The 14,598-nt window shown below is 38.8% G+C and overlaps 1 protein-coding gene across 4 annotated transcripts in view; it reads left to right on the top strand.

Annotated features, from left to right (window-relative positions):
• The first annotated feature begins 545 nt into the window (after positions 1 to 545).
• LOC128263194 (uncharacterized) overlaps positions 546 to 14,598 on the top strand; it is a 131,314-nt gene continuing 117,261 nt past the window's right edge. The window contains exons 1-2 of one of the 4 annotated variants that reach the window (XM_052997963.1): positions 546 to 610; positions 2,762 to 3,015. The gene's annotated coding sequence lies outside the window, so the exon portion shown is untranslated. Of the gene's footprint in view, positions 611 to 2,758; positions 3,016 to 13,620; positions 13,707 to 14,598 lie in introns of those variants that run through there. The other 3 variants (XM_052997964.1, XM_052997960.1, XM_052997961.1) reach the window with 3 other exon arrangements.

The following is a 14,598-nucleotide window of genomic DNA, read 5'->3' as shown; positions in this document are numbered from 1 at the left end:
TAAATAATGTGCCTGATATAATAAAAACCACTTAAAATATTAAATGTTACCAATCAAGGTGAAATTCTATGTTTTATTATACTCGAACAGTTTTTGCTCGATTTTTTGTCGTTGCGTCAGCGCTCACAAGTCAAGTTCGCTGCTTAAGTCTTTCGTTTTGGGCCGAACAAACTCACCACAAAAAAGAGAGAGAAAAGGCGAGAGCATGTTGCCAATTGGAATTGTCAAAACAATGACGTCACGGCTGTAAACAACACTCGAAAAACCAAAACAAACCGATGCCGGCCACGTGATTTGGCCAAGAGAAACCTGTTTCGGTGGAGCGCAGCTTTCCAGCTGGAAGTGATTGTTTACCGGCGAGAGCGGACGGATCGCTGGCTCTCCGGCTGCTCACGTGCCGTGGAGGCCGCCTCTGCAATTTGTGCATTTGGTCAAGTTCAAGTGTGGTGGCTGCGGTGGCTGTGGTGACTGTGGTGGCTTTCTTTCGCCGGCGTTTGGGCCAACTTATAATCTCGGCTCGGAGACGCGCGCGACTCAGTCTGGCTGCGAACTTCAACGTGCGAGGAGTGATCTGATCGTCGCTAGCGATCTGTGTTCTTTTGTGGATTTTGTGAGTGGACAGCAACTGCCTCCGTCCCGCCCGAAACTCTGGCCCTCTCGCTCTGGCCCGCTTACGTCGTTGGTCGTTCGTTGACCGCCGCTTACGTCATTTGGCCGCCGCTTACGTTGCGCACTCTTTGGGGGTTTTGCTGGGTTTGTTGGGGCAGTGCCTGAAAAACTTGCCGCATTCCGAGTCGCGCTTATTAACCAGCCAAGTCGTCTGCGCGCATCGTCGCACGAAAACAAAAAGGAAGACAAATTTAAAAGGAAAATCTCGTCTTTCCCCAAATTAATTTCTCGTGTGCGCGCTTTTTTGAAAGTTGATCAATTAAAATAAATAAAATCAATTACGCCAATTAAATATAAAAGATTTTTAACTACTGAAGATAATGACCTAGTGTTGAAGTGTCTTAATAAATACTTTCCAGTTCCTTAAAACTTTTAACAATAATTAACGAAAACAATTATGAAAGATGTGATATTTGACTCGTAAAAAATAAAACTGAATTAATAATAACAATGTAAAAAAATTATTGTTAAACGCCATTGTGGCTAAATAAAATATTTGACAAATTGTTATAAAGCAAGTGCAAAGACAAATTTTAAGGTTTAAATTTTATCAGTTTTTTTTAACCATTTGTAATATTTTTTTTTTTGTGATGAACAAACACTGTCTTGTTTAACAATTTTTAAAAATCCTTTTCTATCCTAAAATATTACTACAAACATTTTAAAAAGATTCAATTCAAGATTAATGTTTTCGGACAACGTAAAATTAATACTTAAACATGTAAAAGAAAAAAGATGGAGTATTAAATTAAAATTTTATTTAAAAAATGTCTTCACTGACCACTTTTTTACTTCTTTAAAAGAAAATATACTAAAATAGTACCTCAAAAGTAGTTTCTCCTGAATTTATTTAACCATAAAAGTCTTAACTGCAAATATTTAAGAGGCATTAAATTTTATATTAATTTTTTTTCACAAAAAAAAGAGTGAACTGACAAATACAATAAACAAAACATTAAAATAACTAAGTAGTAAACAATGATTTTTGCACAATAAACAAATACTTAAATTTATTTCAATAACCTGTTGCGGCGACACAATTCCTAAACTAAATATGCTAAAAAAAACAAAATCATACAAATATTTACAAATTACTTTGTGCATAATAAACATCCTTTAAATCGTTTAAAGCAATATTTTGTCGCTACCTATGCACAATTAGCCAAATTGCCAGCAATAAAACATTCGTACAATGGCAAGGGAACATGCAAAACCTGCATAATAGAAAGACAACGCCAACGCAATCAAAAGGCAACAACTCTATAAAAGAAACGAAAACAAAATAAAATAAAAACAAAAACAAAACGCGAGCCAAGCAGACGGAGCACGAGCCTTTTGGCATGAGCCTCCTCCGAGTCTGAGACTGAGTCTGTTTCTGGGTCTTTTTCTGATTCAGGGGCTCGAGCTCTGACATGGGTTGTTCTCTGGGCTCCCTGCCACCTTGGAATAGGCAAAATTAACTAAATTACAACATCAACATCAACGGCAACGGCAGCAGCCGCAACAGCAACAGCAGCCAAAACGAAGCTGCAGCAAATTTGTTGCGCATGCAAATTTATGTGTAAGTGAACAGCAGCTAAAGGGGGCTCTTTGCTCTTGGCCTGGCCCAGCAAATAATTGTGTTTAAATAAAGTTGAACGCTGTTGTTGCTGCTGCTGCTGCAGTCGCCTACGAAAATCACGGCTGGTGGACAGTGGCCAGATCTTGGATATCGAAGCTCCCTCAGCATTAAGCCATATCCGGTTCGGAGGGCTAGCTCTAGCTCCACGAACGCTGGCCTGTCTAAATTTAGCGCTTAATGAAGCTGCTGCCGTTGCCAATGCTGAGATGCTGGATTTGCCAATGCAAACAGATCAGCGCAATTCTGGCACTGGCTATAACTCATCACAATTGGCAAATTAAACGCCAACACAACAAATGATCATGGCAGCGGGCCATTGCAATTTGTAGCCGCTCAGTAGAGGGCTCAGAAAACGCGCATGATAAATGTTCGCCCCTCGCTTATTTATGGCCACTCCAATTGAGTGCAATTGATTTTTGCCTGCGTTGGCGTTGGCGTTGCATAACCAAGACCAACTCAACATATTTGCAGATCTCTGAGAGACAGAGAACGAGAAGTGGAGAAAACTGCCTGAAAGCAATATCTGTAATACCAGTACCTGGGATTTAAGTGTGTGTTCTTCCCAGTGTGCCTAGTGCACTTCAAGTACAAAAAATATATATCGTTTAAGCCGTGCAGTGACAAATCAAACAAATAAATCAAACAACTTAATTACTACGAAAACCCCATCTCAACTAGGCCAACACCTTTTGCTTTGCGGAGAAATGAGTAACAACAAATTATTGGTAAGTAAATCACGGAATAAATTCTTGCCTACTCATTAGCCCAAAGCTAACCACAAAACAAGTTTCAAATGCCTTGAAAACATGTACTTCTATTGCCAATTTATTTATTGCTTTTCATTTTACCTAATTTAAGTTTTATTGGTTTTGTGGTATTTATCGATATTGTGGTTTTACCCAATAAATAGACCAAACTTTTTGAAGCATTAATAACCAACAATTAGTGCCGCCCAATTTGCGGCTAGTTCGGGTCCTTAAAAATAGAGATCACATTAAGGAACATTATTTACAACTACTAGGCAACTTATGGGAATTTAAACAATTTTTTTTTTAATATTTAAAGGAATAAAAATTAAGTTAGGTAGCACCGCATCACTGTCCAAAAGTCCAAACAACAATCTCGTGTAGAATCTGATCTCATTGATTAGCAAACTCATTTATTTAATTGCTGAAGCATTTATTTTCAATCAAGATATATTCAAGTTTGTTCATTATATTCCGCTGCTCATCAGCTGTGCCGGAGTATAAAAATTGTTAGTTAGTTTCACATGTTTCTTAAGTCCATATATTTATTTTTCTATATATTTGATACAGCTTTTGCAGTTCATTGATGTGAGACGGTAATGTCTACCGCCCTCCGAAGGTCGAGTAGTAACAGCAAAATACTTGAGGGCGGCAAATGAGATATAAGTTTGTAGTTGTCTGTTTTTTTCATCACCATTAATTATTATCCATTTTCGTCAAAACAATTATTTTTGATGTTGAGTGCTGAATTAATATGATTGGGATGAAAAAAAACACTCCTGGGTCAAGATTTTTATCTTTTTCGATTGGTTTCCCAGCTAAAACGAACTTTAATTTATTTTCCTCATGACTACCTTTTGTTTGTTATTTAGTTTTATTTAACATAAAATATTCCAAGGCGTGTTTTTATTTGCCAAACTGGCTTTGACAGCATTCGTAATTTTGCAATCTGCTAGCTGCTTTTGTCTAGACTTTTCTACTTATTTTTAAAAATTATTTCACACAGATTTATCTTGCCCCGCAGTCATGTCCGCATTCGTTTAGTTTTTGGCAGATCTGTTCAAAGACTTTGCGAAAAGCTGCGTCGCAGAGAATTGCAAACAAATGTTTGCCGTGATGCCTGAATGGCCACAGCCTTGAATATAAATCAGAAAATATAAAAATAAAGCTAATCGGGGCTCGGCACGACACAGCAACAACAATATTAAGTAATTTATTATGGGAGGCCTTAAAAGTAAGTGTATTAAAATAAATTGCAGCGGCTGCCAACTAATTGAATTTAACTCAGCCTCCTGTTAGGTCACGAAGGAAGAGAGACATCACTTCCAACACCTCGATTCAGCCGGGGCTATTTTAGGGCCCGAGCTTCAGCCACATATATATATGCACTCATATATATCGTAAAGTCCGCTGAACACAATCATTAAGCGCAATTTACCTACAAAGTCGCATGCCGCCAACATGGCCCGTGCAAAATGATTATTACCATACGCCCCGGCAGAAACAGCAGCCTGAACCTCGGGCACAGCCACAACAAAGGGGCACACCATATCGTATCGGTTCGGGATCGGGGCTTGGGTTTGGGTTTGGGCTTGGGATCGGGGCAACGTGCAACTGGCAACGGGCCACAAGGCAAGCGAAACGAAAGACTCGAGGCACGAACTTGACGTGCTCAAATCCAAAGTGTGGCAAATCAGCTGGCTTAAATCGACTTGCATGCCCGCAAATATAACTAAACAAATAAATGCTTAACTTTAAAGCAATAAAGGGGGAGAAAAAATACACAATACACCGCAATACAGTATAAAATACAAATCGTGTGGCTTACATGGAGACAAGTCAAGTGAAAGCTGTTGGGCTGGGCTCTTTACGAAACTGCCTGTAGTCCGTATTTTATTTTGCTTCTTCGTCTGTTTTATGTTTTCTTAAGCACATAACAGGCAACTGTCAATAAATAATCAAAATAAACCCGAACCGCAACTTCAATCATTTGCTAATTGACTATTTTTGGTAACTTGTCGCTTGTAAAAATATTTCGAAGGAAGTCCACGCGTTTCCAAACCGAACTCAGTGTGTATCTCAAGTATTTCATGAATTTGTGAAATGATTTTGTGGAGAAAAACAACAAAAAACAGGTGATGCAATCATTTGGCTAAGTGCCCAGCCCAAAATGCAATTGATATGAGTTAGCCAGATTTGTAGAGTTTAGTTCCAAATAACGCACTATTTTATTGCCCCAACAAATGGATTAACCAGATCAAAATCTTAATGACATGCATCTGGTCTTATGGACAGCGCGAAAACGAATTAAATTAATTCCAAAGTAGTAAAACTCCCCCGACTTGCTTTTGTGGGTCTATTAAAAATTTAGTGCCTTTAATTCTGGACTACCCTAACATAAAAACTTTGTCTCAGGCAATATAAATTTAACAGCCTAACTCCCTATTTTCAAGAGCAGAGTTCCTTGGCTCTTCATTTCACCGCTCTGCTTTCCCACAGGAATTTTTATGTCAACTCAAGTGTTTCGCCTTCAACTCAAAGCGACATGAGATCATCAAATTTATTCCGCACGCATCGCAATCGGATCTTAACTGCCCGAACTGAGCCCATTCACGACTTAGGGGGGAGAAACAAAAACATATGTAAAATACACAATCCTATTAAGAGCTTTCGATAAGTTGGCCGTACGAACAGTACGAAAAATAAATACCAATATATTTTGTTAATGAAAATGAATGACAGACCACCCCGCGAACGTCCCTCCAAGCTTCTATCATTGTGCGTGTCTTTGAACTTTCGCATTTCGGCCTCAAACCGCGAAATTCGTGCAATTCATTATGGCCAAAGGAGAAATACTATTGACAGTAATTGCGTTTAATAACACAAGCGATTTACAGTTATGTGTGAGAGAGGCAAGAATGCCGAAAGGGCAACGGGCAATAAGCATTAATCATCGGCCAGCCAAAGCAAACTGTTAAAGCAGCTTAAACAGGCCCCCCGATCTCAAGCAGACTAGCCCGATTCGATCTCATCGTTTGCTGGCTAACTTATGCAACAATTAAGTTTTATGCTTTCCATAAATATCCAGGCAGGCAGTCCACTGGCTTCCTCTTCCATTTGTGTCTCATCGCATCGATTAAACTAATTAAATTGTCATAAACTTTAATGCTCCTGCAGAAAGTTCTTCTGTTCAGCAAGTTTGTGTCTTAAGTCTTTTTTTTGCTCAAAAGCAACCTCGAACTTCGCGTGGCAGGGAGATCTGGGCATAATTAAGGTCACAGAAAATGTGATTAATACAAGTATGGCCCACTCAACCTGTTCGCATTTATTTAATTATCTTAGCAGATGCGTCAGTAACCTGGTCAACTGTTACTGAACTGGCTTCTAATGTCCGAGCTGTTTTATCGCTGCTCTGTGCACTCTCGATTTATAAAAAAAAACTCAAGGCAAACCACTTTGGGGGTCTGGCACCGCGTGTGTGTGCATTGATTTCATTCGTTTCTTATATGCAAATGTTGGTTTTTGGCCAAAACCAGTTTGGCATTTGGCCAGTTACTCTCGCCCGACTGTTCTGACATTTGCAAAACGGAACAAAGCCTTCATTGACACCGTTTTAATTGCGTTCATACTGAAAGTATACTGTATATATAGAATTTATAATATTCACCCACATCAAAACTGAATCGTAACTGTAAAGCTTTTGCTGGACTTTATTTTTGTTGGTTTATTTCCATATTTGATAAAGCACTGATGACTTAATTTTTAAATACTTTTTTGGAATTGAATTTCATAAGAATTCTGTTTTCAAAACTGGTTATAATAACTCTGAAAGTATTTCGTCAATATTTGTAATTTTAAAACGATTATATACAACAATTTACAAATATAAATTCTAAAACTCATAAAAACATATGTAAAATAAATAGCCCTTAATTTTTTACTCTACATGAGTTCGATTTTAAAATAGAATCCGTAAACCCTTCGCATTAACTAATTACAACAGATCACCTCCTTTGGAGCCATCAACTTAATCCAGACCGATTCTTGGAAGCAATCGAAGTTAGTGGAATTTTTATGAGATTTTCCTGTTTTTCAATATCAAGATATTCATAGGCCATAAAAACATTTCAAAGAGTTTATAGATTTTTCTAGCAGATGTGAATGCAGTTCTGCGGTCGGCGGGTCTTGGCCAGCCAAACCAAATATGACGCCCACGTCAACATCGAGCTTTTCGAGTTGTTGGCTTAAAAGCAAAAATGTATAAAAATCCGGGACAGGGATTTTTATGGAGACATCAGCTGGGGAGCGGAGTCGTGGGAAGGGAACTAACCTTAAGCACACCATTATCACGATGATTAAAACTTATTATTGGCCGTGTATTACTATTATTAGTAGACAGACAGTCAGGGCGGTTACACGCACGCCGAGAGCCTGTGGGATCGCTGCAAAAATAAAAATCCTTTCATAATTCCTCCTGAGAGACGTTCCCCAGCTCTCTGTATGCATATTTTTAAAACAGGCAGCGCGCGATTGCGGCCCGAACATGTTATTAATACGTAGAAACAAATAAGCAAAAACAATAAGAGTGGCGAGTGCCGGGTTCGGCAAATACTTGGTCAAAACGCGTTACAATTCTGCGGGCAGAATTGCGGCTACACCCCAACAGGGTGGAGGATGGCGAATGGAGGTTGGAGTATGCCGTATGGAGTATGGTGTATGGAGGATCGAGGGACTGGGCACATTCACCTGGAGCTGGGCACGACGTGCCGCTTTGGCCATTGTTTGCTGCAGTCTTACCTTGATGGTCGTTCACTCCGCGGCCTCAGCTGGATGTGCAGGCAACAACTTTTACTACTAACACACATGAAGGGGAGATATCGCCTCGACTTTCAGCGCGCCATCAAAAAAAATATGAGCGCACAGGCAGCAGCAGCAGCGGCGAGCTCTCTCGAGAAGCACTAAAAATCGCTCAATAATATGTACACTGGCCATAGCAATTGAGCCAACTAGTTGGCCGGGACCCGTAAACCCGGACCCCCTCTCTTGTATCTGATAAATAGAGTGGTTCACAAAATGCTGCCGCCGTTGCCTGCCGTCCTGGGCCATTTGATTGTTGTTGTTTCTGCGCTGCTGCTGCCGCTGCTGCTCTTGGCCAGGCCAAGCCTGTTTTTGTTGCTGTTGGTTGTTGGCAATGTTTGCCAATAAGTTTTTGCCCCGGCATTGCTTATCACGATTTGTGGCCATATTATTTCAGTACTTTTTTTTATTTTTTTTCATTTTTTTCACTGCCTGCCTGCCTTTGTGGTCGTCGTCGTGTTCGATTCAGGCGGCCCTGCATTTTTAACGCATATTTTGTAATTGTTGCCGCCGTTGTCTGGTGCCCGGGTTGACCTTTTTTGCGGATCCATTTGCATACGCACCATCACCATCACTATCACCATCGGCATAGAGACTAAGGCGGAACCCGTAGACCAAATCAAGTTCGTTGGACATACCAGTTCATTGGCCCATTGCAAAGGATTGCCGCTGGCTGGCTGTCTAATTACAAAATGAGCTTTTCTACGCCTTTTCTACCTTTCAGCCTCTTTTGCGTCTCTTCTTCGGCCTCACTCAGTGCTCATAATTACCAGCAAATGAATGTTATAACCATAAAAATTAACTTTGCCCACCGCTCAAGTTATGCTTCAGTTAAATTCGTTTTTGTTTTTAACCTACGGCTAAGGAGAAGAAGTTTGAGCGTTGATAGAAGACAAGATACCCAAGGCATTTAGTGGGAAATAAAGGTTTTCTTAAGATGGGGTCATTGCTTTATATTCTAAATATCCGGAAAAATGTTAAGCATCCATTGACGGAAATGTGCCTTTTGTTGCATTTCTTTAATTCCTCTGAAAAATTTTAGTTTGATTAAATTGTAAACTACATTTGACTTAACATTTTTAAATAATATAAACTATATGTAAATCGGAATAAAAAAGGTCCCAAAGACAATTTACTTGTTCATTTCCAAGCCTAAACCCACCCTCATTTTTAAGACTTCTTAATCATGCTGCGGCCTTTGTCTCTTTTGGCCAGTCCTGCTTGGCTGGCAGCTCTTGGTTCTAATTATTTACACGCTCTGCGCATGCATATCAGTTACCAGTTTCTCGTTACCAGTTTTAGTTTATTTTTTCCCAAAACCAACTGGCGCGCTGCCCTCGAGGCAAGTGTTTGAAATGTTGTACAGTTTAGTGGCGTCAAACGCTTCGCTGGAGATGCTTACCAGCAAAAGGAGGGACCCCGGGGGCGTTGGGGGCAGGGGGCAGGGGGGCTGGGCGTAGTTAGTGCATTAGTTACATAATTCGTTTACCGTTTCTTTAGCCGTTTGATTAATTGGTAAGGAGCCTAGAATGCTGCACGTTGTCGCTGTCTCCCTCTAATAATTGTGCAGCCGTCTGTAAATTTATTGGAGTTCGTTGCCTAAGTCTTTTGTTCTCTAACTGTTCTAAGATCGGAATTTCGCCGAGTCACTTGAGCAATTTGAATGTATTGCTTTGGAAATGAAGATTAATCCTCTGCTAAACAAATTGTTTGAATTAAGATGGGAAATAAATTTAGATGTGGCAGAAATACATACAACATTGCCTAAGATTTATATATATTATATTACAATTGGATAGTTTTTTACTTAATAAATTATTTTTGCCTGATGGCTTTGTTAAAAAGAAAATAAATATTAATGCGATATATATTAAATAAATATATATATATTATATAAATTATATTATATATATATTAAATGAAATAAAGTAAATACTTAATTGTTTGTTAGTGAAACTAATTTAAACATTGCAAATCCCAAAAATGTATTTTATAAATTATCATATTTTCTTATTTTGTGTTTTACTTAATTCTTTTAAATATGTAATTTCAACTTACAAGGACTCTAGGAAAATTTTAAAGATATTTCCCGCCAAATACAATCCAACCAACATATCCCACATAAAACTCTTGTTGTGCAAGTTCATTGGCTTGTCTTTGGTTTCTCTTGGCCATAAGGAAATGCACCGGGCTTAGCCGGCAATTAGATGATACACATAATCACTGCCGTACAGTCTTAAAAGATCCCACAACAAAGTGGTCATTTATATTCTAATTATGCAACCACTTCCAACGAAAGTCACGCTACATTTTCTCACTCACCGCTTCTTAGAGTCGCTCGGTAGCTGTTATAATAGCACACTCGTAACAATAAAATGCTGATTAGGCATTTTTTTCAACTGGGAACAAACAAATTCTAACTGAATTTCTATTGGCAAGCAGTGAAATAAAGAGAGTGGCGTGGAAAACCGGCAGTGTCATGCTGCCAGACAAACACGATCCCCATACCGATGAGGTTGATGATACCCCTAGGAGCAAGTGTTGTATCTATGCCAGCAAAACGGCCAATTTTCCATGGCCATGCAGTCAAAAGTGCCAAAAGCAACAACACTTCGGGAGACCCTCATTGTTTGGGCCCTCTTGCTGTTGGTTTTGGCCAGGCTGCTTCCTCACATCCTTTGTTTGATTCTCTTCTACGGGTTTGTGTGTGTGCGTGCTTCAAAGGAATTTCCATAACCGCTAGCATTCCGTGCGTGTGTATATATATATATATGTGTGTGTGTGTGTGTGTGTGCGAGTGTTTTCCCCTCTAATGGCCAAAACATATAACAACAACATCCAGCTCATAGATACTTCTTGTATCTTCTTGCCATGCCTTTTGCTTTCCGTACGTACGTAACGAAAATGAGCGCAAACAACAAATGCATAGGAAAATAGACAAGCACAGGAAACAGGTTTTTCCCTCTGCTCTAGCCTTCTTGTTTGGTGTTAGCCTGCGTGCAGGGAAAATCTGTGGAAAATGCAAAGAGCTCTAACACCGCTGCTTGAACCTCTCACCTCACTCCTTTCGTCCGGTTGACATCAGGGTCCAACTTACGCATTTTTCAATTATCTCATGGACGGCAACATTAGTTGCAGTTGCGATTGCATTCCTCAACTTCTTCGGCTTAGCAGCGTGTGCTATGTAGGTTGGTGTGGCAACCAACGGTACTCCGCCTGGCGGCTATCTTTTCGGCCCCAAACCGAACCCAGCCAATTTGCAAAAGCTGGCTAGCTGACTAGCTGGCAAGCAACGCGCTCAACAGGCTCATCACTTAGCCATCTAATGTCTAACTGAGCTGTCAGGCCAACTTGTTTACGCTCGCTGCTCTCGGCAGTTGGTGCACTCTAACTGCAGGTGGTGCCATCAACTAGGGCATATATTTCAAAAATCTATTAAATTTTTTTAAGGGTAGGTGAAAAAATGGGCGACAAATACAAATTAGATGGTTTAGCAAAGGTTTTTTACATCAATTTTTTTTTTAATTGTTTATTTAAAGAAATTGAATTTTGTATTGATGCTTAAAGACCGAATAGTATTAATATCAAATAAAAAGAGAATAACGTGGACAAAATTATATGAAAAATAATACAAGTAATCAAAAATATACTTAATTGAAAGGCTTAAAATAAATATTGTATTTTCTCTTGTAAAATCATTCAGTTAAAATGAATAATAGAATAAATAATAAAATATAATAAAACATTTCTTTTGTAGCAGAAACATCTATTTACGAATTAATGATTAATTGGCTCTATATATATTTATATTTGCACTTGCAGTAGGAATAATTCAATGCTAAAGAAAACAAAATTTACAAAAAAAAAATCAATGTTTATTTATTAGTGAATTTTATAAATTTGTAAATCAGTTGATTGATTTAATTAATTTTTAATGACATTAATTTTTACATCCCCAAAGAGTATACATTATCCGACTCCCTGTCAGTCTTAGGCTTTAGGTTGCAGTTTCAGCTTTTGCATTTTTCATTCTATTTAAGCCAAATGTCGCCTCGGCCGCGTTGGCGTCAAACTACCGTAGTGGCTTTTTGCTTTTTGGGTCAGCCGCCTCAGCACGCGCTTCGCATAACGTCATCGCTCTTAACTCTTAACTTATGCAACGCAGGGGCAGCATAAATCATATTTCCAGGAAGAGGGGGGTTCGAAATAGACGCATATGTATGGGCGCCTTGGCCTGGGCAATTACTTGTACTTATGCAAGCCTCCCGGCCGCCCCCCAAAAAATATATTGTTCGCTTCCACAAATGGAGTAAAGCCGCTTACAAGGCGGACTGCAACAATAATTTCAGCACTGCAAAAACATAAATAAACAAGCCAGCAAAAAACATAAACATTAAACTGTGACTGTGACTGACTCTGCGACTGTTACTGCGTACGTGGCGTCTATGGGCGCAACGTGACTTTAAGACTTGCCAAAGTAAACTCAACATAATAAAAAAAAACACAACCCAAGACTTGTATATATCTTAAAACATATCTTGGCAATAATATAAAACGTGAGCAGTCACTTAACTTGAGCGAAGCGAATTCGCTGCACATTTTGCATTTTGGAGTCAAATACGCTATAAACTTTTTAAATTATTATACGTAAAAGACAGGCGAAACGAGCTTAAAAATAAAGGTTAGCGACTCAAAAAGTTAAAGGGCCGTTTTATTTCTGATCTTATTTTTATCTTAAGAAATTTGTATTTTAAATTATTTTATTTTAAATCCTTTAAGTTTTATTTAAATAATTAATATTTATTAGATACTAAAATAAATGTAAATTTTAATATGTGGTTAAACCTGTCTTGTCCGCTAGATAAAGTCCCATCATTAATTATCTAACACTGGCAGATAACCCCAACTGGCCTACTTCTTTTATATCAGCTATGATAAGAACTCGACTCGATTAATAATGCCACTGGAGAATAAATGATGTTCTTTTGAACCCACTTGAAATGGAATAGAGATCATTAAAAATGCCTAACAAATCGCAAATAACCATCAATTAAATTGAAATATTTTTGAAATCAATTAGACAACCTGATTTCAACTTCCAACAATTTTTCTTGCGCTCAGAATTTATGTGTGACTCATTACGGAAAGAGTATAAAAAAAAACAAGTTAGATGAGATTATCTATATAAATAAAATATATTCATATCTATATTTTGCTATGAAAAATCTCCCATGACGCATGCTGTGACCTCATTTATTATTTTATTCAAAAAACTACATTTATTTTTTTGTATTTATTACAAGTACAGATCCGCATAAGTTTTCTGCCAGCTTCAATGCTTGCCTAATCCCACGAAAGCCAACTCCGAGTTGTTCCATTTTTCGAAGATATAATTAATTTATTTTCAATATCAAGTCAATTTATCAGTTGACTTGACAAACACAATAACAATAACAAATTAGTCTCTGCCAGCCCGCTGAGTTTCTCTCTTTCTCTATGTTTCCCTGCGATTCTCTCAGATTCTCTCTGGATTTTTTTCAGTTTCTCAGTGGTTAGCACAGTCACAGTTTGCCAACTGTTATACGGCCAAACAACAGATTTTCAAATGCCACCAAGCCACAATTAAACGAAACTAGTTTTGCTCGTTAGAGAGAAAGAGAGAGAGAGAGAGCATCAGCTGTTGGCCAACTAACTTGGCCAACAAATGCAGTCTAGAGAGTCTCTCGCATTCAGTCTGCCGGCGCACCGCGTTGTGTGCACTACGCTCAATAGTTTTATCCGCCGATCGGTTGCGTTCCGTTTGTTTGGCCAAGGTGCGCGATCCTCCCGTAATCCCCTCCAGATACCTCCGATCCCATCATATATTTGTGCAATTCTCCAAGCATTTGAACAGCTGTGTGTGGGCGCACAGTAGTGAAAACTGTGCCGGCAAAAAGCGAAAAATAGATAAATAAAGTCGCATTGAAATTAACAGCAATTCCTATCGCTATTTGCCTAATTCGTTGACGCCATGCAACTTTTTCATCACGAAAACTGAAATAGAAATTAGATGTTTAAGCGCTTACGCAATGCTTGAACTATTTATGGGAGTTTTGCGAATTTTTTCATCGTGTTTTCGCTATTTTTCCCGCAATTATATATATTTTTGCGATTTTTTTTTTCTCCCACAAATGAGTAAATAATTTAGTGTAGTTAGTGCTTTGACATAGTTTTCGGGGGATATCACGCGGCCAATCGGCGGCCACGTCTGAGTTGTTTTCTGGATCAGCTTTGGTCAGGTGCAAAGTGCATCACAATGCAAGACTTAGGCAACAAACGTTCGCCCACTGCTAACCGAAAAAGTAAATCCACAAAGAAAAACCGAATACTTGTTGTAGTTGGCAAAGCAATAAAAACCAGCAAATAGCCATAAAACACTTACATCATAGCTACCTGTTGCATGTCTCTTGCAGTGGCACAGTTTTTTCAACAGTCAACTCTATAATAATCACAACAACCAGCCAAGTTGCATTTAATTAATCACAAAATGAGCTTCGCTTTTTGAGCTTTTTTTCTTAAAGTTTATGAATGAATGTAAAGTGGAGTGAGTGAGTGAATGAGTGAGTGACTTATGAACAAGCCCACGTATGAATGTGGGCGCCCCTGGCTCTGGTTGCCCTTGGTCCAGCTGCTGCTCTTGCAGCCACTTTTGTCATCCTGCTTCGG

The sequence above is a fragment of the Drosophila gunungcola genome, unplaced genomic scaffold, assembly GCF_025200985.1.
Source record: "Drosophila gunungcola strain Sukarami unplaced genomic scaffold, Dgunungcola_SK_2 000001F, whole genome shotgun sequence".
Lineage (NCBI taxonomy): Eukaryota > Metazoa > Arthropoda > Insecta > Diptera > Drosophilidae > Drosophila > Drosophila gunungcola.
The sequence above is the reverse complement of the archived record's forward strand: the minus strand, read 5'-3'. Positions and strand labels throughout refer to the sequence as shown.